Here is a 23,969-nt window from a genome sequence, read left to right as displayed (position 1 = left end):
TTTCTCACCTTTGTCTTGAATCTCAGATTCCAAGTTAGAAATGGACACGGATTTTTATCATAATTTCATTTTGATCTTGACTTGCCAAACTCAGAAAACATGCAGTTAAGCTTTTGGTAAGCCAGGTGTCCAGCTGGTTGGCAATACATTGGCACTGAAAAGAGAGTTTATTACAAAAACTAACTCTGTGAAATTTATTAAATTCAGGCAAAGCAATATGCAAACTGAAATTCCATGAACCAGTCTTTTTTTCACTTCAATAAAAGATACGGGTGGCAAAGCAGTATTTTTAAAGATTCAACACCTGCCTGTTCTGAAAATAAATAAGGTAGTTTTGGCCAAGTATCTTACTTTCTACGCAACAGTGCAGAGAACAATCTATGACAAATGAAAAAGCAGTACTTCCTACAACCCTGCTGTGTGTCCTTGGCTAACTAACATCATTCAACTTTCCACTTAGGCAGCCTCCTACTCCTCAGCCTTTTGTAAACCTATCAAGACAGATGTGTTGTTCCTCATTCCCTTTCTAAACTGAATATAAAGAAAAAAAAAAAAATTAAAAATCACAGTAGCAGAAGAACCCGTTTGCTGTGTGTAGTGGTCAAGGAGATGTAAATGTAGTCTAAGTGCAAAGTCAGGGGCTGGGGACACATGAGAGATGGAGTCTGGGAAGCGATGAGAATGAAGGCAGGAACTCCATGCCCTTCAGTTTCTGCGCATGAGCCTCATGAAAGACAATCGCACCAACACACTGTGACCCGTCACGCTGGCTTCTCCTCAGTCGAGATGAAGGTTCTTCTTACAGATCAGCTTCTTCAGACTTCTTTAGCTGGTTGACCAGCTTTTTCCACAGTATCCACCTTCCTTCCCCTGCTGTGGCAGGAGCGAGCACAAGTGGAGAGGGGAGAACAAGGAAGAACCAAAGCCAAGTTTGCTCCTCACATAGAATATTTGCTTCATGAAACAGGTACTTGATGTAAGACTTATCCCACGTGTTTGCCTGAAATGCCCAGTCCTTCCACTCCAGTTACTTTATTCAACTGCCAAAATTAACAATCTCTCCAGGGAGACCTGGTGAAGCCCAGAGATGTATTTTTAGAAACTAATGAAAATAACTTGGTGTCAAGGAGCACCACAAAAGAAAGAACAACAATAAGAAAATAGGAATAATGCTGTGTCAGTGAATTTATGTAAAACGAAAATAAATTCAAGAGTTAATTAGCTGTTCTGCATTGACTACTTGAAAGACCTGGAGGCAAAAAAAAAGACAAAAAAAGCAGCACAAGAAGGAAAAAAAAAAATTCTGTGGTCTAAATTCTGCCTGTAGTGTACAGCATTATAGCCTTAGTGTCAAAAAGTCTCTAAATATTAAGATCGCTGAACCAAGTAAACTTACTTGCAAGGTGATTCTTTATAGCATACTACATTAATACTAATTAATCTAAAAACAGGAAATAAAAATTATACTCTTCTCCATTCAAGCAGTAACAGAAAAGAGCCTTGTATGTGAAATTATAATTAATAAAAAAGAAAATTCACTCAGAGTACAAGCCACCGCAAAGTAACTAAGTGTAGAAATCTTTACAGGATAAACCACTATAAAACTGGCAGGGATTAACACACAGTGATAAAGGGAACAAGCAGTTCCTGAGAGGCGGGTTTTTTTAGACTCAGCACCAAACATGCACTTGTTTGGAAAAAAAGTTACTTTATAAAAGTCTGTAAGCCTATTACTGTTTTAGCCTGACCATCCACAACCGGTACAATATGAAAATCAGCACGCTCCTCAATTTATTTCATTTCCCTCCACAGACCTCCATTGGTACAAATTAAAAAAAACTCTGTGCCAACATAAACCTGAGACAAAACTGTAACTAAAATAAGATACTATATACATAAATAAAACCAGACTGCATCAGTGAGGCTACTACTAGAGCTTCAGAAACCTGAACTGTACCAGAGATCACCTAATTCACTCGCCATGTCCCAAATGCACATGATTTTTTGCACACCCCAAACAGCAAGAAAACAACCAACCAGCCCCCAAACTACACACCATGTGTGGAGACACTGGATGTATATAAAGCAACAACGTTCAATAATTTGAATTTGTAGGTTACTGCCTCCTTCCTACACAGGCCAAAATAGTTACAACTACACGACTGTAAGTGTAATACACAGACCAGCTTGTAAAACTACTTTTAAATATCTATGACTCACAGCGCAGTTGCTTCCTTCTCCACTGCATACAGCATTTGTAACATTGTATTACAGTTCTACCTACAAAATTCAGCCCTTTATTAGGGACAAATTAGACAGCTCTCAGTAACTTACTAATAACCTACAACCACAACCCTGCAGGCGTATGCAACCCATCCTGTTTTACTCATGCAACTGACACTTCTGACTTCAGCTGGATTAGCCACATGTTTTAACTTAAGCATGTACACAAGCATTTTTAAGACCTATGTCAGAAAAAAGGAAAGGAGTACTAAAATGCAGTTTTACTCTGAAAACGTAACCCGCTTCAACACTCCAGTTAGGAGGATAGAGAAGTACTTTTGGTTAGTTACATGTGATCTTACTTAGAATATCAGAAGCCCCATGCTAACCCAACGCAGGGGGACAGGGTTGGGGTTTCTTGCTATTCCCTGGAATGGGGCAACCTCATGTACAACACAAGATTGCCCAGAGGTGAGACATCTCCTGGCACCACCAACTCCCCACAAACTGCACAGCCAGCATGTTTCTTCCTCCTCGTTACCTTTCAAATACTTGAGAACTAAAATGTGACAGGAAAAGGACACCCCATTCAAGTGCCACCATGACTGGCTGTGTTTGGCACTGAAATAGGGCCAACACGACCTTTGAGAGGTGTAAGTCCTGAGGGGAAACAAGGCTTGAACCGTTGTGTAACAACCCCCTACTGCTGTCCCTGTGTGGGGCTCGCAGGCCTCACACCATGAGGCAGCGACGAGCTTTCCTCTCACCCCTCCCCAGCTGCCCCCTCAAAGCCTTCAACTCCACCAGCCCGGCCTCAAGCCCTACCCCTGCACTGACCCGGGGGCAAGGAGGGGCTCACAGCTCAAGGAAGCGGAAACTGGAGATAAAAGCCCCCTGGTGACGTGACCGGCCCGGCCCGGCCCCGCGGGGAACCCGCGGGGAAGCCCCAGCGCTCCCCCGGCGCTGCCGCCTCAGCCGCCGCGCGGGGCACGCGCAGCAGCGCGCACGCGCTCTCTCCAGCGGGCCCCCGCCCCAACCCGTTCACGCGGCGGCGACGCGCGCAGGCGCAGTGCAACCGAACCGGCGCAAGCGCTCGTAGCCCCGCTCCCCCTACCTCCTCAGCGGCGCGCCGTGCGCATGCGCACAGCGTCGGCAGCGGGCGCCCAGCGCCTGCCTGTGCGGGGGCCCCCCGGGGAGGCGCAGTGCGCATGCGCGCCCGAGGCGGCTCGGCAGCCGTGAGCCCGCGCGGCCGCCCTCCCCCACCGCCGGGCCGCCGGTCCTGTGGCATCATCACCATCATCATCATCATCATCACCACCATCATCATCATCATCATCATCATCCTCCTCCGCCCCGCCCGCCTTGTCCCCCGCGGCCGGGGACCCAGCCGCCCCCCCCGGGACCACTGATGCCCGCCCCCCGCCCCCGCGCGGCGCGCCGGGCTTGCCGGGCTTACCGTGCTGTGCGGGGCTGGCGCGGGGGGCTCGGGGCTCCGGATTCAGCCGGTTTCGGCTGGGTCGGTCCCGGCGTCACACAATGAAATCAGCGCCTCCGATCATTAATTCTCATCATGATCGTGACGTCAGCGCAGACAGCGGCCAATGGCAGCGTGAGATCAGCGCCGGCCGGGACAGCGCTCGCCCCCGCCCCCCAGCCCGGGGGGGCGCGCGCTGCGGGCAGCGCGGGCCGAGGGGCCGCGCCGGGGAGCGGCCGCTCAGCGCGGGGAGCGGCGGGCGGGGCCGGGGCCGGGGCCGGGGCCGGGCTGTCCCCCGGGCCCTCCGCGGCGGGGCCGCCTCCGCGCGCAGCCCCCGGCTCCCTCACGGCCCCGGCTGTGCCGCCCTTCCCGCTCACCTGCCCCGAGGCGCTGCCGAGGTCACCGGGCCGTCCCGCAGCCCCGCCGGTGGGCCGGGGGTGGTGGGCATGTGAGGAGACACCCGCCTTTTCAGAGGGAAATAAACTCAAAGAATGCCCTGAGTTGGAAGGGACCCACCAGGTTCATCGAGTCCGACTCCTGTCTCTGCTCAGGACAATCCCAAAATTCACACCATGTGTCTGAGGGCGTTGTCCAAATGCTTCTTGAATAGTAAACTAAATAAAATGTACCATGTTTTACAACCTTTTTATCCTGCTGCTCTCGGCAGGCAAGTAGGTGTTTCTGGTAAAATCTGAAAAGCTCCAGGAAGGGTCAGGATTTCAATTACGTGAAGCTCACAGCAGTCAAGAAATAAACTTTTTATTGCTTGGGGCGAATGCGTTTGGTCTCAGAAGAAAGGAAATGTCCATCTCTTCAGGTGGGCAGCACAGACTCGTCCCCTTGTGGAGGCCGGATGCCTCCTCGCCTGTGTCTTGTCCGCACGCTGTGGTTGTACAAGCACCACAACACAAACTACTACAGGCTCGTAACACTGTGTTACTACAGGAGTGCACAATACAACCAGGTGTATCGAAGCCAGCCCTCAGTCAGGCTGGGTTTCCCATCCAAAAAGAAACCCCGTTAATGAACAAGCGAGAAGTTCAATACTATTCATCCCTACTGATGGATTATGTGATAGAAATCATGTAAAATCATGATTTATTGGCTCAGCTGTAGGAGCACTAAGAAGTCTGAATCAGATTTGAGGCCTCATTGTGTTAATTACAAAGCCTCTAGATATGCCATGTCCCTATCCTGAATAGTTTACACTATAAATTGCAATGCTAAAATATTAAAACAGGCAATTAATTTTGTGTAATGACTTGAATCAGAACTACTGGTAAACATTTCTGCAGGACTGAAATAAAATAATTGCTACTGGTTATTTTTAGGCAGGGAGGAGAAAAGTGCACAATGTGTATTTTAACATTATGGTAAGTATATTGTTTAAAGATTTTAGCACAGACTTCTGACATTTAACTCTGTTTCTCACCACCTGAAGTTTTTTCTATGGTTTTCCACACAAGAAAGCAAGATGTGTTGAATGATGTAATCCACAAATAAAATACATCCTTCTAGAGCATCCTTTAGTAGTTGAATAGTAGTTCATGTTCTGTCGACATTGTAATTACATTTTCTTCACTACTCTGGAAAGTCAATCAGTCAATTAATAAAGCTTAATCTGAACTAAAGATCTTGGATTTCCTGAATTGTTGCCGTAAAGTGCCAGTCTGAATGCACAACTCTCCTGGTGTAGCTGATGTTGAGATCTCCACCTACTTCTGGCAAATTAGGATAATATACCAGGTATGTTGGTATGGTATTTCCTTTATGTCTCCTGCAGTGATCATGTGGTGCAGAAGGAACTGGATGAAGGAGCTGGGCCAGCTGAAAAGATGGTGTTTTTCTGGCTGGGACTGGTTATGTAATGGCTCAGCCCATTGGTGCAGCACAGTTGCTCAATCCAGCACAGAAAACCAGCGTGAGGAAGCAGCTGAGGATGAGGAGAGGGAATCCCTTTGGGTAGCAGCCCCAAGAGTATTGGGTTAGACATAGCAGTAAACACCTTGACTTTAATAACAGGAATTTATGGATGGTCCATGTGTTTTAAACCCTAAATCTTGTACTATGCGGCTTCTTTCCCTAAATATCTTCCCTTTCTCTGTGTGCCGTCCACACTCACCTTGTAAAAATTAAATAGAGCGACCATAAAAACCCTACACCACTTCTAGAGAAAACAGTGGTTTGGAATTCGTGATGGAATGACTCCAGAGAATTTTGGTACACTTTCTTCTTGCATTATCTGGGGGCTGGGAAACAAAAATGGTGAGACATTCTCTCTAAAATCCTTTGAAAAAGCTACAGTGATGTTTGATAAAATATAGCTTATTAAACTCTTTTAAAATGTTGAATAATAGAAATATTTCAAGGGCTCTTATCTGACTAACAATGGGCTCACAGGTTCTTTTTTATAGTTTATATCAAAAAAGTGATAGAATTGTTCTTAAAGGAGACATCAGGTGTGTATTTAAGTTATCAAAGAAAGCAGTGTGCAGACTTGTGACCACATAAAAGGTTTATAGATCACAGTAACAGGAATTTGTTTCAGTATAAAAGCCAAGACTAAGAGCTTAAGAAATATCTATATCCAGCAAGAAGAATATTGAAAGAAAAAAGAGGTAAAGGAACTGTGAAAAAATATATTCATGGTCATGATAGGTGCAGGTGGAAGAGCTGTGCTCAGTAATACATACTTTACAATACAGAAGAGTAAAATGAATGTATAGGTTAAAAACACTGCTGCTGTTCGCAGCAGTGGAACAAGCTCCAGAAAGAACTTCACATTATTTACTTCCTTCCCTGGTATTGCCTCTCAATGAGACAAACCTTGAAGGAAAAACCACAGCAGGATGAAATAAAACAAATATTCTTCTACTGCAACCAGATCCACATGTTTTCTCATTCATTAATAACAGATTTAAATTAACAGGGGCTGGCAAATTGGTCCAGTGGTTTAAACAGTAGCCCGGGACATAAAAGGACTCCTTACATGAGGGAATTAGCATCAAAGCGAGACTCTCTGATGTAGCTACTTTGTATTAGCTCATTAAACTAATTAGCTCAGCTTACTATTAGTTACTTAGCTCAGTATGGGTTACTGCTTCTGCGTGGTGGAGAAAGCCTTTCTCACAAATACCAGCACTGTGCGTGGGTATCCCCAGTTCACCATCCCCACAGGGGATGCGGAACAGGTCAAGAGCCCTGTTTCCTATTCCACAGTTGGGAACCCAACTATAAAATCACAGAATTCTTATCATGTACCAAGATCTTCACCTTTTTCCAGCAGTTCATCCCATTTTCAGGTTTTTAGCATATCGGGTAGGTAAGAGAGGTCTCTGTAACGACGCCCCAGAGCAGAGGAGCTGACGTGTGACCCCAGGCAATGAACCTGAACAATTTTGGCCATGCAGTTTAGAGCAATGGCTGCTACTTCCATTTCTAGGCTTTCTGTTCAATCTAGAAAACACTAAGAAAGGCAATGAGGCAAAACCAATCCACTAAACAGAAACTTCTCTTAGGACAGCTTCACTCAATTCATTATGCTGTTACTCTGGTGATGCCTTAGAGAAAAAGTCTCAAAGCTAGACCTGAGGGTGACCTGACAGGTCAGTGGTGTTTTGGGGAAGGGTGAAAGTGGGGTGGAAAGGAGCACAAGGACTTCTCACCAGCAATTTGTGTTGCAATTTCGTGTGATGTTGCCTGATTTCAAATGAGTAATTTGCCTGTGACGTTGCTGTAAGGCATTAAATCATGTAATTAAATAGCATCAGCCAAAAAGGGACCTCACCTCATTGGATCTGTCCATTCGTCCCCAAAAGAGAACAGCATTGAACTCATGCTTTGGTAACTGTATAGGAGAATCCAATCTTGAAAACCCTACAGTTAATCTAGTGCTTGAACATCCTCCCATTATGAAATTTTTGCTCATATTCCTTCTGAATCTTTAATAAGTTCAACCCTCAGAACAGATTTCCTAAACTTCAGGCTCAAGGCTGACCAAAGAAAAAGCCCCACTTGCTCCTTCGTCACAAAAGTATAAGAGTTTTCTGAGCAGAGTTCCTCAGCCAGTTCTTATGCTTTGTTTCCCCAGCTTCGCTACAAGAACGTTGCATCTGACCATGCCAAAAGCCTGGCTAAAGTCAAGATATATAATATTTACAGCTTCATGTCTCCACAAGGCTCACGAAGGAAAGTTAGATCAGTTTGACATTATTTATTCTTGTGAAATCCAAGTTGCCTGTTGTTAATTTACTTGTTTCCATCAAAGCGTGGATGCTGCTCTTTTTGGATTGCTGCTGTTGGCATTGCGCCGGTGTAGGTCGCTCCAAAAAACAAGTCCTTTGGTTTAGTTGCTGGCTCTTCCACAGATTTCTTGCTTGATGAACACTTGAAATGACAACGATGCAATTTGTCTGTTTTACAGAAAGGTTGTAAAGACACATTAAAGATTGGGAGCCACAGGGGTGTAGTTAAAGATCTGCTAAATCAGGAGGTTCCTTGTGAAAGAGTGATGGAGGAAGGATTACACTATGTAAAACTTAGTAAAAATGTTAAGATGGAAAATTCCACGCAGCACCTTTTCTGCACCTAAGAATGCAGACAGAATTAGTAGCCTTACGAGATTTACAAATTTTACGTCTTCTTTGAACTTGGTTTTGCCACATTAATTAAAATTAGTTGTTAATCCTCACTCAGTGTATAAACAAAGCTCCCATAAACTGCATCTGCAAGTATGTCCCTTCCGCTAGTGTGCAAAAAACAGCTGGTGCTTGTGGAAAAAAAAATTGCAAAAAGAGCCTGGTTGTGTATGTGTTTTAGGGATTTGCTCCACTTTTTTATTTCTTGGCATATTTTTATGAAAATCAGGAGTGCTGTTTCCTTTCATTTTTATTACCATTGATAATTTTTCATACAGTAAACCATGAGAATTATGAACTTGAGGAATGTATAAAAATGCTATACACCAAAAATGAAAAAAAAAGAGGGAGATAATTATTGAATATTTATCTTCCACTCATTAATATTCCTAGCATAGAGAGTTTTATAGTACAAAGAAAAAGTTAAAATAATTCAAAATATAAAAATGAAAACAAAGCCAGTAAAGAACCAGGACGCAAAGAACCAGGGAGGGAACCCACCATTTCTTTTCCTGCCTACGCAATTGACCTGTTCTTAGAAGCCTTTACAAATTAATCCCATATTCTCCTGGATTGTGATGCCTGTTGTACAGAATCCACCAGCCTACTGTTTCAGACTTCATTATCACAGACCTCCTGAAAGGAGGGGTATTTATTTTCTAAAGTAATAAAAACTTATACCACACAAGCAGTAAATCTTATTGGAGCCCTTCAGTTTCCTTTAGCTGACTTAGTTTCTTGGCTGTCCAGGCCAGGATGCAGCTGTATGTTTTTAGTTTAAGTGAACTCTTCAGAGTCTTATTGCTTTTCAGAACATTATAGAAACTTGCTCCATTCCTCCGGTTTTCCTATGGTATCATTCTCTCAATTTTCCTTCTACTGCTTGAAGTGTCCTAAGTCCAATCTGGAGATGCATGGAACAAAAGAAGATGGGTATGGTTCTCACCTTGCTCATGCAGACATCTGTTTGTGACAGCAAGTATCAGTACAGACGGCCTGGCAAATCCATACGGCCCTTCTTTCAGTAATTTAACACCCCGCTACAAGCCCAAATTCAATTGGTAAAATGATTCACCTAAAGGTGATGCACAAACAGTTCTTATTTCCCATGATTTTTTGGAAAAGCAACAGAGAAAATGTTGAGTTGGAATCTTCAGAGCATTTACTAGATTAGGCAGTGCGCTCCTTTCGATTGGTTTAATATTTTTCCAGAGATTCAGTTTTTCCCATTTGCTCAGGTCTCCCACAAGCACACATTCGTCTGCTCCTTCTTTTCTAACTTTTGTGGCACATCCACTAAAGCTCATGCCTATCCCCCTTGTCACCGGCTCCTCACCTTTATTCTGTACCCCTGACTGCCTTGAAAGGGCCTCAAAAGTGTTTTTTCCCCCTCTAAAAATAGGATAAGCACAATGGTTGTTCTTAGTCCTTGGGAATAAAGGAAATATCCATCATCCACCTGTTTCTTCACACGTTTCTCCCTAGTTCTGTTATCTTGTTTGAATTTAGTCAAGCTGACTTTTCTCCTCTGTCACAAGCCAAAGTAGGGGAAAGAAATGAAATGACAGAATGTAGATTAGATCTGATTCTAAAATATATTGTATCATGAAAAGAAAGATGAAGACAAAAGCCATGAGATCAAGAATACAACTAAAATAGTCGTACAAAGCATCTTGCATTCCTCAGTAGCTCCACATTCCTGTTGAAGAAGAAGGGTGAGAATCTGAGGGATTCAGAGGAGATTTTTTGAAGTGGGAGAGCAATGGTAAACCTGTTTACCACAATCAATTCCTGCAAGCAAATCTAAGAGCTGAGGAAATCCATGAGACCATTTCCATCCGTGCTCAGTTGATCCATCCGTCAGTTTGCAGTGAGGGTTCAAGAGAAGTCAAAGCATCGCAGCGTTCATTGCATCATCCTGTAATTCACAATGCAGTTGCCCCACAACTGTCCTACAAAGCACGTGTTCCACACTATGAAAGAACGCAATTTGTAGGCTGCAAAATCAGAGTGTTTAAATCCTTCCTGAACTGTCACTTCCTCAGTTTACTATTTTTTTTATTGTGAGAATAGCAGGAATTTGGGTTTTTCTTCTGGTCTATAGTAAAACACATTTTCAAACTTAACTATTTGACAAAAATTATTTTCTTGTGAATATTTCTGAAAGCACAGCATGATTGCTGAGGTTTTGTGTGACCAAGTATATCAGGTGAAGTGTCCTTCTGGGGAGAGAGCCATTGTGTTTTGTAGATAAAATATCCTGCTTCGTTTGATCCCATAGCATCACATATATTTTGCAAAAAGAGTATGTAAGATTAAATCTTGTCACAAACTGCTATCGCTCATTAGAAAATGATCCTATTAAGAAATATGTTTACAAAGTAACCTTCCATCTCTGTCTTTCAGATAACAACACAATTGAAGTATTGATGGTTTGATGCCAAATAATTTTCCCTCTATACTAACCCTGTCATTTTATTTTATCTACGTACAGAAGAATTTGTTTAAATGCAAATTACTTGTTTCATGAAAGAAGACAATCATTTCAAAGCTTTGCAGGCGCTTTTCTATTAATCGCTATTTGCTGAAACAACCTCTTTAAATGAAATCCTCCTTGTGGTAGGACTACATTATTGTTTCCAATCTGTTTTACTTCCTCCACACATATAATCTTGTTTAATCTCAATTCAGATAAAACAGAATGATGTAACATTAAAGGGAAGATTTTTTAAGAGGAGCGGAAGGTTATATACTTTTCCCAATCGCTGCATCCATCTAATGGCAATATAGTTTGTACTGTGGGGCTCCTAATAGATGCTGCTTCTTGAATAATGATATCCAGAAAATGCCTTTTTATCTCCCTGGAGTTAAGACAAGATGCCAAATCTTCTTGAGATAGAGGCACAGCCACTGCCACCCATGTTTGTTATCATCCATAGTGCTGCTGTGGTGATGCACCTGAAAGCAGCATTTGGTGCAGAAATAGAGTCGTGTCCTTTTTAAAACAAGATAATAATAGAAAAACACAGGATTAATGTGTTGGATCATATCAAAAGCATTTTTAGCCTAATATCCTCTCCCCAACAATGGCTGGCAATAGATGTTTTGTGTTAAAAAACAGGAGTAACTCACATATGGAGTGATCATTTGTAATTCAAGCGATCAGTATTTTAGATGACAGAAATACTGCATTTATTGTGGTTTAATGCACAAAAGATGAGCCATGGGAATTTGAGTTTCCTGACAGCATCAATGTATTGCTTACCAGGGAATTTCCAGCTACGAAACCTTAATTAATATTAATCATCAGTGTTTATCAGTATCAATAACTAATCTTAATCACTGTATTTTCTGATGACAAATATGTATTTCATTATGTATTTAATGCATTTCATAAGTTTGATTATAAAATAATAACATATTTTACACTCACATGGACATTTTGATCCATTATGTCTCCAAAGTCTTGTGCCTTAGGAATCCTGTCACTTCATCCAAAACTATTATTCATCACTCATTCTCATTCCACCTTATTTTTTTCCATATAGTAAATAGAATCAGGGGTCAGAAAAACACTGTTAAACTTGAGAAATAATTCCCTATTTAAAGGTTTCATGTTTCAATAATCTCATTAAGATACCTTTTTATTATCACATATATTTTAGGAGAATATTTTGTAGTACTTGGAATGACTGTAAGTAAAAATAAGCAGCATTACGTTGCTAGGTATGTCAATGTCAGCAACAATGAGTTGTGCTTTTTTATTCTGCAGTGAATAAAACCAGGGCAACTCTGCACCGTGTGAAAGGGAGTCTTATTTACCGTATATTTCGTTCTGCAAACTGGCTTTTCCTAAATGAATGCAGACCTTCAAAAAACACACTAGCACATGCAGATGGCAATATGTGGAGACTGATGTGTAAATTGCTTCCTTTCCGATGGCATATACAGTGACACGTGTAGTCAGGCCACTCTTAAATGCAACAGACACCTGTGGTTTGGAGTATTTTGCCCTTCCAGCATGTGCTCAAATGCAACAGTTTTGAGTCAGAGTAAGGTCAGCACCACCAATGCTCATGATCTCCTGCTGGTTAGTCAGCTTGTCCCTCTGTTTTTCTCAAAAAATATCAATAGAAAAGTCACACAAATGTGTATTTGTAATTAAGCATCCAGCAACTTGGGTTATTTGAGTACATGTGTGGATAGATGGATAGCACTGATTTATGACAGTGTCTTAGCTCACCTGGAATGACTAGAAAAAAATCATTTAAACTAACAATTTTAATCAGAAAAGGTTCAATGGCACCTGGAAAGAGCAGAAAGACTTACATCCTCTTGCCTTTCTGAAATCTTTCTTCTCCCAACCCTGTAGCCCAGGACCCTTTGCCATCACCCCCATGAGGCACCTCGGTCCTGGGTGTGAGACCCTGCCCTGCGGGGAGCACCCAGCCTCCTGGTCTCCGGGGAGCAGCCACCTCCACTCTGCCCTGACACATCATCTGAACAGTAAAACAAGCTTTTTGATATAATATGGCGAAAGAAATAGTAGCTGTTAGCAGTCTATTTCAATAAAGATCCAAGAGCAGAAGCAACCTGTCATGCTACGTAGCTGATGGATTTGCTTTGTGGGCCTAAATCACTGTGTTTATCTTGGATTCACAGCTAATGAAAGGGTGCAGCGTGCTGCAAGCCATGGAGCTTAAGCTCCATTAACTAATCAATTTCTAACTCTGGGAATTGAAAAAACGGAGAGCGAAGCAGTGGTCAGCACAATATCATACTTCTACAATTTCAGAGGAAACAGTTTTTTTAACAGCAACGTGCAAACTAGACCACAAAGGAGATGTCAAGTATCACTTTGTTTGTGGGGCCATGAATGTCTTGAAGAACTAACATGCTTTGGAAGCATAAAGCATGGAAATAAATAAATTAATAATGATTGTCATCAGTTGTAGGTACAGCCCAGCAAACGGTATGTCTCTGATGCTTTGCAGTAAGAGAGATATCCTTTGTATGTCTTAAAAAAGCAGGTAGAAAGGTGGCTTTGTGCTCTACTGCAAACATATTTTTCCCTGAGCTACTTGATATATCTACAGACATGGTTCGATATTGTGCAGGTATGTCATTGTAGTTTGTAAAAGCAGCAGCATAGCACCATTCCCAGGTTAATTAGCTGTGCCCTTCAGCAAGGCTTAGGAAAGATTTGAAAGCTTCTAAAGCCAGGGAGGATTCAAGAAAAGCAAATAGCCCAACTTCTGTGGCAGACTCTATTGCCAGGGATTCGACTTAATCGGGATCTGTGTCAGCTGCATTGATAGGCCTTCATGTAAGTCATTTTATTTTAGGTAAACATTTGCAAATGAACTTTTTGTATTTGTAGCGTCATTTGGGGAAAAAAAAAAAAAAAAAAGAAAGTAATATCTTACTGGCAATATTGTTATCCGAACTCTACAGAAACATTTAGACCTTTCAAACTAAATGTCAAGTTGTTCCTATTGAGTCAAATTCTTGCAAATTTAAGCTAATTACCATACCACTTTCCAAGTCAAACCAGGTCCTTATGCTTTGCTTAAGTGGTATTAATACGTGAATATATGCAGACTGACACAGCTCATCATTTTATGCCTGTAGGAAGAAAAGCAGAAGTTATGAGCCCAAAAGATTTTTTACTCCAGGCAATAAAATTCTTCATGGATAGAAACGTAGCTTTACTATGATAATTTTTCATACATAATTATATTATTTTCCTAAGCCAACAAGAAAACATGATCCAGCTGAAATGACTGTAAGAGAAGGGCCACAACTGACTAGGAAGGAAACCTCAAATAGTAGTTTCTGCTTTTTAACCACGAGGCTGGCACAACAGGCCCATAAAAGGTGAAGACTTGAGTTCTAGAAAAAGGAAATCTAATTCTGTATTGTTTTCTATTGCCCATCCTCTCCCTGTCGCACGTGTGTGCTGCAGAGACGGCTCCCTTGGGCTCTGGTTAAAACGGTTCTCTCGGTTCCTGAAACAGAGAACTCTGAGACTTACTGAGCTCAGGCAGTGGGTGGGCAGCTGTGGTGCCACGAACGCTTGCCCAGATTTTGCATCACTTTATAAGTGCTACACTGGCAGAGCTGCGCACAGAACACGAGGTTAAAATCAAGCCATATTTTAGAGCTATTAATTTGATACCGCTAAAACTGTGTAAAGGGGAATGCTTGTTTTTAGCATAAATATTTTATTTTCCTGGGGAAGATTTTGAAGACATCCATGTGTGGTAAGCTAAAGAATTTGAAAATGCTATCTCGACAAACAGGGTCACAGCCTAGGCTGGCAGTGACCCATCCTAAATCTCATCAAGGATAATAATCTGGATTTGGTATAAAGAGGTAAAATGCTTCTGTCAGCCAGCAATATGACTAGATTATTGCTGGTTGCCAAAAACCCCGTCAGTTTAGGAAGGATATCACAACACTGTTCTTATGAGACACACTGCTTGTGCAGACAAGTACTTAAAATCTCCTTTTGTACTTGTAAAATGTATTTATGTTGAAATAAATGTGTTGAAAAGTTTCAAATTATTCTTAAATGAAGGAGTTGAACCAAATGTCCTACTCATTTGAAATAAGAGGAGAAAGTAGCTTGTTTGCACTGGCATAATGAGAGAGGAGATGAGCAAGCCTTTGGAAAATAAGTCTGCTTTGATATTTTTAGAAAATGTCATTTAACCAGGAGACAGTACTCTATTTTTGAAATCTTGTCTCTGACAAATCCTGGCAAAACAGTAGATTAAAGTCAGATCTTGTGCCTGGAAAAACCAGGCAGCAGCTGGGTGACCAGCCAGTGGGCTGTTCGGATCCTTCTCGGCAGACGCTGCGTCCTCCAGCACTGCACCCGCTGGGGAAGTGTCCAGAACCTAAACATTCAGATATCTTTGCCCAGCTGTCAGCGTTGAACATGTCCTCAGTAGCCACTTAACTTATACCCATGGCTCACAATAAAAGCTTTAAAAAATTCACATAGAAAACCATGCTTCCAGCTCCCAAATGATCTGTTTAAAATACTTGGGCAGCATTTAGATAAAATACATAGATAACATACAGTGCAATTACAAAAATAATTGCACTGACATAATTAATTGCCATATAAAGTTTTCCTTTTCATTAGACGTCTCCAACTACTGGCTGTGAAAGATTGTTTTCTTTTTGTGAAAAGGTGACTTCAGCTATTGAGACTATGGGCTGAAGTATTGCCAAGGAGCCTCGCCAGTAAAACACCTGATTTGGCATGTGTACAGATTTGAAATTACATTTTTATTCTGAAGAGTTCTTTTTGGACATTTTAATTGTGTTTTATTTGGAGATTTGGAGTTGAAACGAAGGATTTGTCTTAGATTTCTAAAAACTGCCCCTGATAGCTCTTTCCACAACATTACTTTAAGCATTTGAATGAATGTGAAACAAGCCCCAGATAAATCTTCCCCAGTTAACTTGAATAAAGCAAAAATTGCAAAGAAACTCTGAGCCTATGGAGACAAAAGTACAGCAAATGGGAAACTAGGAAGTTATAAAATCACCAGAGGATCCTTTTTTTCTTGAGATCACAGCTGGAAAGATCACCAGAATGTGGTTTACAATTCCTGCAGAGTTTTGTTGCCGGTGGTATTTTGATGGCAAAAAACCCCACAACTTTTGCAGTTTAGTATTACACATTTAGAATCCTAGGGGAAAAAAGCTTTCAACGAAGCTTTCAGCCTATACTATTTTTAATGCTAGTGTTTTCTGTGAATAAGTAAAAATATGAAAATTAATTGTGCTGTGAAAAAAACACTAAAACAGCTTTTCCCCTAGGAGATTATAAATATCTGTATATATCGGCAGAATGTTCAATTAACATGAAAAATGTTATGCTAAGTTTCATGATGATGTAGTGTAAGAAAGCAGCGATACAACAAAATTGGTGAGCTATATAAAAGGTGTAAGAACTTTCTTAGAAAGATACATGATTGTAGAAATGTAGGCATTTATTAAAATGATATGATGCAAAAAAGTGGAGAATGTGGCACTTCATCAGTAAAACATGCAGGCAGCATTAAACATAAGCAATTATGTATGTTTTAGTTTAGAATGCAAAATGAACTTATAAATAATAGATGAAACTAGTATTAATAGTTTTAAGACAGAGGAGTGAAATCAATATTTTTTCTAACTCTTTCAAATTAATTTATGACAGCTGCACGGTTACTCCCCTTCACCAGAGAACTAAGAAAATGTTAAATGGGTACCTTATGTGATGAAAAGTTATTATCTCGAGATCAGCCTTGGAAGAACAAGGAAGAAAAGTGAGATAATATTGCAATATATGGCTTAAATTTTTAAACCTGAGCTTGGTGCTGCAGGTGTGAGGGATGACGCTGTCAGCCAGCACCTTTTGTTCCTCTCTGCTGCTGTGGGTGCTCTGTGCACGGCTCTGGATTCACATCACGCGTCCCAAATCAAAAAGGAAATTGGTACCAAGTTCGAAGTCAGTGGGAACTGGAGTGATGAGCTGAGTCAAGCAGCAGGAGCCGTGGACTTAGCTAAACCTAGGGAGAAGTTTTTGTGCTACAATCATGATATTTTATCTCCCTAATAATAAAAAGCAGACCCAAGAAGGCAGGAGGGCTGGAAGCTGAAACCAGTCTGAAAACAGAGTGAAATAATCGCCAAAACCATCGAGCTCTTCCAGACAGAAGGCACAGGGCCTTGTCTACAGGGGCCATGAAATAAGGGTCAAGTTCTTAACAGGTGTCTTGTCTGTCTCACCTTTTCACAGCCCTGTCTCGCAGTGCTAACCACCTACCGAGAGGTTTTGTAGCCAGAAATGTCTGCTGCTGCAACTGCGCTGAACTTAAAAATAAAGCCACAACAACTCGAGCTGCAGGAGATTTTTTCCTTCAGAGAAAACCTTTGCCCTGCAGCCAGTGGGCTGAATTCAACAGGGAAACGAACAGAAGCTTGAGGAACAAAAATAGTAAAACTCAGTGACATGGTGAATTGTTGATGGATGTGTAGCAGGGCTCCAAGGGCAAGGCTCAGTTATGGTCATATCTGGGTTAAAAGAGTCTCCTCTCCTTTTTTAGGCTTGGGTATTTTGATACTTGCAGCCATTAGGGAGCATTTCTAATTATTCTTATAGGCAAAACACAAGCCCCGTTAAGAGAAGAGCTAAAAATGCAGGTTCCTCTCACTCCGAAGAGCCTGTGAAAGAGAAGATGGATTCCTCATGGACACCTGAGAAAAAAAAGCTGTGCTGAGGACTTGAGGACAGGGGTCCTAAGGAAACACTCAATCACTTGGCTATCAGCAGAAACTAGAGAGCATTTGAAGAACTGCTATAACTGCTGAAGACCCCTGAAACAAGGAAAGATGAAAAGCCTATTCACAGATTTTAACAGCGGGGCTGGGGATAGTCTTTGTTGGCTGAATATGTTGTCGAGGCTGTCCTTCTCTGACATCTGGCTGCAGACCTGTCAAGACACTTGACAGAATGGGGGAGACACCACAGATTGGGAGGAGCTGCAGACGGCTGGGGGTTTCTGACACTTATTGGTACAAACAAGGCTTCTGGATGTCAGGTCTTTATTTTGGAGCTGAGCTCATGCAATTTGTCACTGCAGGAGAGTGAGACAGCAATGGAAGCTGACCCTGAAGCACAAGCTAGAGCTTTCCAGTTCTTGGTAATTAGTTTATACCTACCCCTCCTTGATCAGAGCACGTAGTGTCACCTTCTAAAATGGTTTCAGGTTGTCCAAGTGTGTTTTTAAGAGAAAAGGAAAACATGACACTGTTTGCTTCCCAAGCTCTTTAAAAATAAACCTCCTATTGCATGTAAGAGAGAGTGGAACTGTATGGAATGGAGAGAACGGAGGAAGAGTCTTGACAAGTGAATTACCGGAGGAGAACTGGTTGCTAATGTGAAGGCTCCTGGTTAAGAGCAAAGAGTGTGCTGCTGGGATGTACCCGAAAACACGACAGGACATATCACCATCCTCTTGGTCTCTTTAAACGCAAAAGCAAGTTAATTTGGGGAGACAGGCTGAAGGGAAGAGACCTTTTTACTCTGCATCCTCAGTGTTTTACTTATATCAGTGTATTACTACAGAGAGGATCAAAACCTCCCAGCTCTGCATTTAAACCCGATGTGTCATCCACCAGCCATTCACAGACTTATCAAGGGCAGTCTAGGAAGCTTCACGTATTAAATTCCCTGAGGTAAACATGGTGAAGGCTGCAGCAAATGTTTTGATGTTAGGTTAGTTTGGCAGGTATTACTGGCCTACATGAATTTTCTTTTTCCAGCTTTCAGGTTATTATATCTCTTTTTCTGTTCACAATATTAAGGCAACAGAAAATGTGGCTCTAGTCACGTGCGGGGAATATCTCTGTAGTCACTGCACAGCCAGTCCTCCAAGCAAATATTTAGTCTAACTAAACATCATGAATGAAGGAGCTGTTGGAGTATAAAGCAGGAGCATAATCTCTGAGGTTTTAACCAAGGCATTACAAAGACCTAATAATAGCAGGGCTTTGCAGAGATGTTAAGAAAAAGAAAAAGCCATCTTGAGAATGCCTTCAAGAAAAGCTTTGCCTGTCTCCAGCCACTTGGCAATATGAAAGACAAGCTTGGACTGAAAATCACACAGAAAAATGAAGGTGGCATAATAATCATTGTTATAATTTTATGAATCTGACATTCTCCTTGCCAGCACGTCCTGAGTGACCCCATCAGATATCTCTGCAAGGCAAAACGACTCTTTTAATATTTAAGCCCACTTTCAAATATTTCTGTAAGGCAAATTTTACCATGGGATGATGGAGAAGAAGATAACGATGAAGTGCAGAATCATAAAATGTCTTTTCTCAGTGGAGTACTTCTCCACATCATTGGCTGGATTCCACACCAGTGCTCTCCTGTATGAACTTGGCCTTGTCTCTCCTCTGCCACCGGAGTGAATGAGTGTCCCTCAAAGGCAAAATATTCCCATTTGCAATGTTGCTGGACTGCTTCCTTCAAACAATAAATGTTAAACCGAATATACAGACCAAGTTCTCTGAACGGATGAGGAAAATCAACGGGCAGTTTTGTTTCAAAGTCTGCTTTCCAGCCAGCAAATAATGAATAACAAGGGAACCTGGTATCAGTAGTTTGGAAGTTTTATTACTGTTGTCAAGTTTCCCATTATTATTGCTTTTTTCCAAAGTAATATGGTTTACCTAATGTAGTGAGAAGCAGATGGTTTATTGCTTCAAAGTGGTTATATGACTCTTGCAGAGGAAGTGTATTGAACATTTTTTCTGTTTTTATCAAACACATATTTGCCATTTATTTACTAGAAGAAGAAGAAAGCCAAGTATAATTTAAATTGTATACAAATAAATATGGATAGATTGGCAGGAAATGAAACATATCGTAGTAATAAATATTCTAGTATCTAGTTGTCCTGAGAGAAAAGATGCTAAACAGCCACTCAGATTTTTAAATTCATAAATGCAAATAGTTTAGGGCCAAAAAGAGGAGTTATGAAAATGTAGTCTGATCTATATAATACCTACTTAATACAGGCCATTGAGCCATGTGTAATAATTTTGGCATCACACTGACAATTTCTACTAAGATGGAACATATTTTGGAAAGAGATGGTCCAGTTTTGGCTTCAGAAATTCTCATGTTGACCCTGTGACTGTTGATACTATAAGCCCTATGATTTTGGAAAACCAGATTAAGATGGTGAGTTCATTCTGAGCATAGAATTGTCTGCCCAATGCAACAGGATCCCCTCTGAATGTAACAAGCTGCAGGTGAAACTCAAATAGACTTGCTGCAACATATTTTCCTGTTTCTCCTTAGTTTAGTTACCCTATCCAGTCAATTCTGAATTTAGCAGAACTTCATAGTTATTTTCAAAGGAATTCTGTGCAGAAAAATGATAACAAAGGATCTTTCTGCACTTTTTCCCTGTTTGCCACCCTGATGATGTCAAACTGAAGAGATAAATTGTGCAGGTGAGACACCTGTATTACCTATCTCTCTAAAAGTTACGCCTTACCCAAATATCTGTATCCTCATGACGTTTACTCTTCTGCAGGAGGAAGCTGTGACTGGTTCTGGTGGTACAAGTCTCTGTATCAAAGCATCCTGTTCCTTGAATGGCAGAAGCATATCTGACAGGCACTTTTTCAAGGTACTTTCTTCTTGTATCCATCCTTTGAAGACTGTCACAGCGATTCTCATGTTTGAGCGTGCCTCTTATTTGGAGCTGTTCGGAAGACTGCAAACATGTTGGAGATACTAGCAATCAGACTAAAACCAGACAATCTTGTTTCCCAGAAAAAACGCTCAGAAAAAAACATTTGCAGTCCTAGTGAAAGCAACACCTCGTTCATCTTCTGTGGAAAAAATGCATTCCTGTTGTGATTTTGCAGTGTCTTCACAGAAGTCAATGAATTTATATTAGAGAAGAAATATATTCTTTATGTTATTTTTTTTGGTATGGTTTTAGATACATTTGAAATTTACACACCTGAGGTACATTTCAAACTCCAAATATGGCTGCAAAAAGTGATCTTTTTTTTTCCGAGAGATATGTAATTCAGAGAACGCATCTTATAGAAATCACTGTTGATATCGAGGAATTGTAACATACCTGAAAAAAAAAAAGATATTATGATAAAACTGATGGTGAGATAAGATGAAATTAGTGCTGCCTCTGTCCATACTGTATGTGTTTTGTGGCTAAATAGAGGACATCGGTCTCAAGAGATGTCAGAACAGGAGCTTCTGTGAACACCAAAATACACTAAGAAAAAAGTGGTGCACAAAACCACTCAGCAATGTCAAGACATATTTCTCAGCAATTGATTATGAAATAATTTCTCCATAATCCTGAAAAACTGAATATTTATTGCATTTTTGCAATGTTAGCCCTGATTTCCAAACCATGTGTTAAGGGTGTTTTAATACCAAATTAATGTAAGATATTATATGTTATCACTAACACACATTAATAAAACAGTTGTATCACCTAATGGAGCATGAAAAAATGTATACATTTTTAATGAAGCTCCATGTAAAAGCCGGAACAGTAGTGCAACGCCTCTGAGTGAAAGGCAGAGAATGAGTGGATTTCTGTGGGGAAGAACAACAACAACAAGAGACTGACTACAAAATGTTTATTATTATTATTATTACTACTACTACTACTACTAATAATAATAATAACAAACATCAGCAGTAGAAATTAAGCGCGCACCTGCTGTTTTGTAAAGCAGAGGCGCGAAGGCGCGGAGCGCGGTCCCGCCTGAGGCGCTGCCCGTCCGAGGCGCTTCCCTCCTCGCAGCGCCCAGCGGCGCCGGCAGGTGGCGCCGCAGCACGGGGAACTCCCGGCCCGCGGGAAATGGCCGCCCCTGGGGCTCCGCAGCGCCCTGCCAGGGCCGAGGTGCGTGGAGGAAGGAGAATAAGGGCTAATGTGAACACACTTGCACGTGCTGGTGCATATAATATCATGGAATTGTTTTGGTTGGAAAAGACCATTAAGGTCATTGAGTTCAAATGTTAGCCAGTGCTGCCAAGTCCACCTCTAAACCTTGTCGCTAAGAACCCAAGCTACACATCTTTTGAACACCACCAGGGATGGTGACTCTGTCACTGCCTTAGGCAGCCTGTTCCAGTGCTCAACAATCCTTTCCAGGAAGAAATTTTTCCAAATATCCAATCTAAACCCCCTCTGGTGCAACTTGAGGCTGTTTCCTCTTGTTCTATCACTTGTTCCTCGGGAGCAGAGCCTGACCCCCCCTGGCTCCAAGCTCCTTTCAGGCAGTTCAGAGATCAGAAGGTCTCCCCTCAGCTCCTGTTCTCCAGCTGAACCCCCCAGGTCCCTCAGCCGCTCCATCACACTTGTGCTCCAGACCCTCACCAGCTCCGTTCCCTTCTCTCAGCTCGCTCCAGCACCTCAAGGCCTTTCTTGGCATGAGGGGCCCAAAACTGAACATGGTGTTCGAGGTGTATGTTGGAGAAGATACAAGATATGCTCACCAAGTATACTCAACCTGTCTAAAAAACGGAAGGATGGATCTATTATGTCACGCTAGCTGGGAGCTGGCAATGGTCTTCTCCTTCCCTCACAGCCCTCATGTGGGCTGCTCAAAGCACAGGAGGCCTCCAGCTCTCCTGACCCCATGTGAGGACAGCCAGAATCCAACCCTTCAGCTTGTAAACTCAGGTAACACGAAGGTTTATAATTAAATAGGGACGTCTGTTGGTGCCTATCACAAATGCAGGCTGGGAGTTTTGTTCCTCATCGCACAAGCTTTATTGCTCTCATACAAATTCACCACAGGCAGTTTTCTTGCCCTCCATCTTTGAAATGCAAGAGTCTCAAGAGTCAAGATGCAAAGAAGAGATTGTGTGAAAGCAGCATCAGGCAGAACCTAGCTTAGAATAGAACTGATCAAAACTAGTAATTGAGCTACATTCAAATTTTTCAAGAAGATTTTTTTCCACAAAAAGCAGCTGTTTAGGACATGAATATTGCATGATAAAGAACTTTAATGACAACCAAGAGTTCAACAGTAATTTCCTTAGAGATTTTGCTTATATTTTCATTAGTAATATAGATTATAAATGTCCTGAGTTAAAACATTAGATACCACTTTTTCAGGGGATTCATTACTTATTTAACCTGAAACTTCATGCTTATGTTTTCCATAATGCTCTCAAATGGCAATGTCAAGATTTTCTTCAACGAACCTACTTGTAAAGGACTTGGTCCACTGCATACACTTATTTTTTCATCAAAGAATGTGGGAGTACTTGTTACCAAATGCAAACTGCAAGAAATATATGATTGCTCTAAGTGTTAGTATACTATGTTACCAGGTTTGACCATAATCATTAATTGCAAAGTTATCGCTGTCCATGAAATACACAAGAACATTTAACTGCCTCCCATGGTGACCATGAAAATACAGAGAATGATGGTTTAATTAGTAATCCCAGAGATACCAGGCAGTGCTTAAAAGCTGAAGAACTAGCAGCATTATTGCTGTGAAGAAGGAGGGACTCAAAACCTTTCAACGAGTCTGTTCAGCCTTCAGCCTTTGCTGTCACAGATGATAGCAGTGATTATGCCCTGAAATCACCAGATTATTTTATATAGGCCTTTGAGAACAGCGTTGCATCATATAGTGAAAGGTCTGTTTCCTTTCTCTGTTTCTTTGCTCTGATGCCTATGTAGACTTGAGTCAGAAAGTATTTCTCATTTACATGACCTAGATAGAATAATAGTGAGAAAGATGTTCCTTGATCTTTTTTTTCTCTTGATTTGCTGTATTCAGCCTGGAAGAAAAACACAATCATGGGAATGTATTGTTTCTTTTATGTTGGTATTAGGAAGCAATGCCAGGTAGATTGGGGGATAGATCTAGGCAGGAGCCTTGCAATAAATGGGTAGAAAAACACATCGAATAGCTTTAGGGATTACACAGTTTTGCTTATTTTTTAAGAAAGTTCCTGGTTTAGTGACTTTTCAAACTTGATTTGACTAGAATGACCTAAAGCTGACAATAACTGCAAGTGAGGTGATATAAGTCTAGCACAGCTCTGTTCAGAA

At 41.4% G+C, this 23,969-nt stretch overlaps 1 protein-coding gene across 15 annotated transcripts in view; it reads right to left on the bottom strand.

Moving 5' to 3' along the window:
• Positions 1-3,944, bottom strand: part of HDX (highly divergent homeobox) — a 46,144-nt gene extending 42,200 nt beyond the window's left edge. For 2 of the 15 annotated variants that reach the window (XR_010475698.1, XM_065077893.1), the window contains exons 1-2: positions 3,680-3,941; positions 9-154 (exon numbers count right to left, since the gene is read on the bottom strand). The gene's annotated coding sequence lies outside the window, so the exon portion shown is untranslated. The other 13 variants (XM_021282330.2, XM_021282332.2, XM_065077894.1 and 10 more) reach the window with 10 other exon arrangements.
• Between the last annotated feature and the right edge of the window lie 20,025 nt (positions 3,945-23,969).

Source organism: Columba livia, chromosome 12 (genome assembly GCF_036013475.1).
Source record: "Columba livia isolate bColLiv1 breed racing homer chromosome 12, bColLiv1.pat.W.v2, whole genome shotgun sequence".
NCBI classification, from domain to species: Eukaryota; Metazoa; Chordata; class Aves; order Columbiformes; family Columbidae; genus Columba; species Columba livia.
Note: the sequence above shows the minus strand (reverse complement) of the source record. Positions and strands in the feature narration are given on the sequence as shown.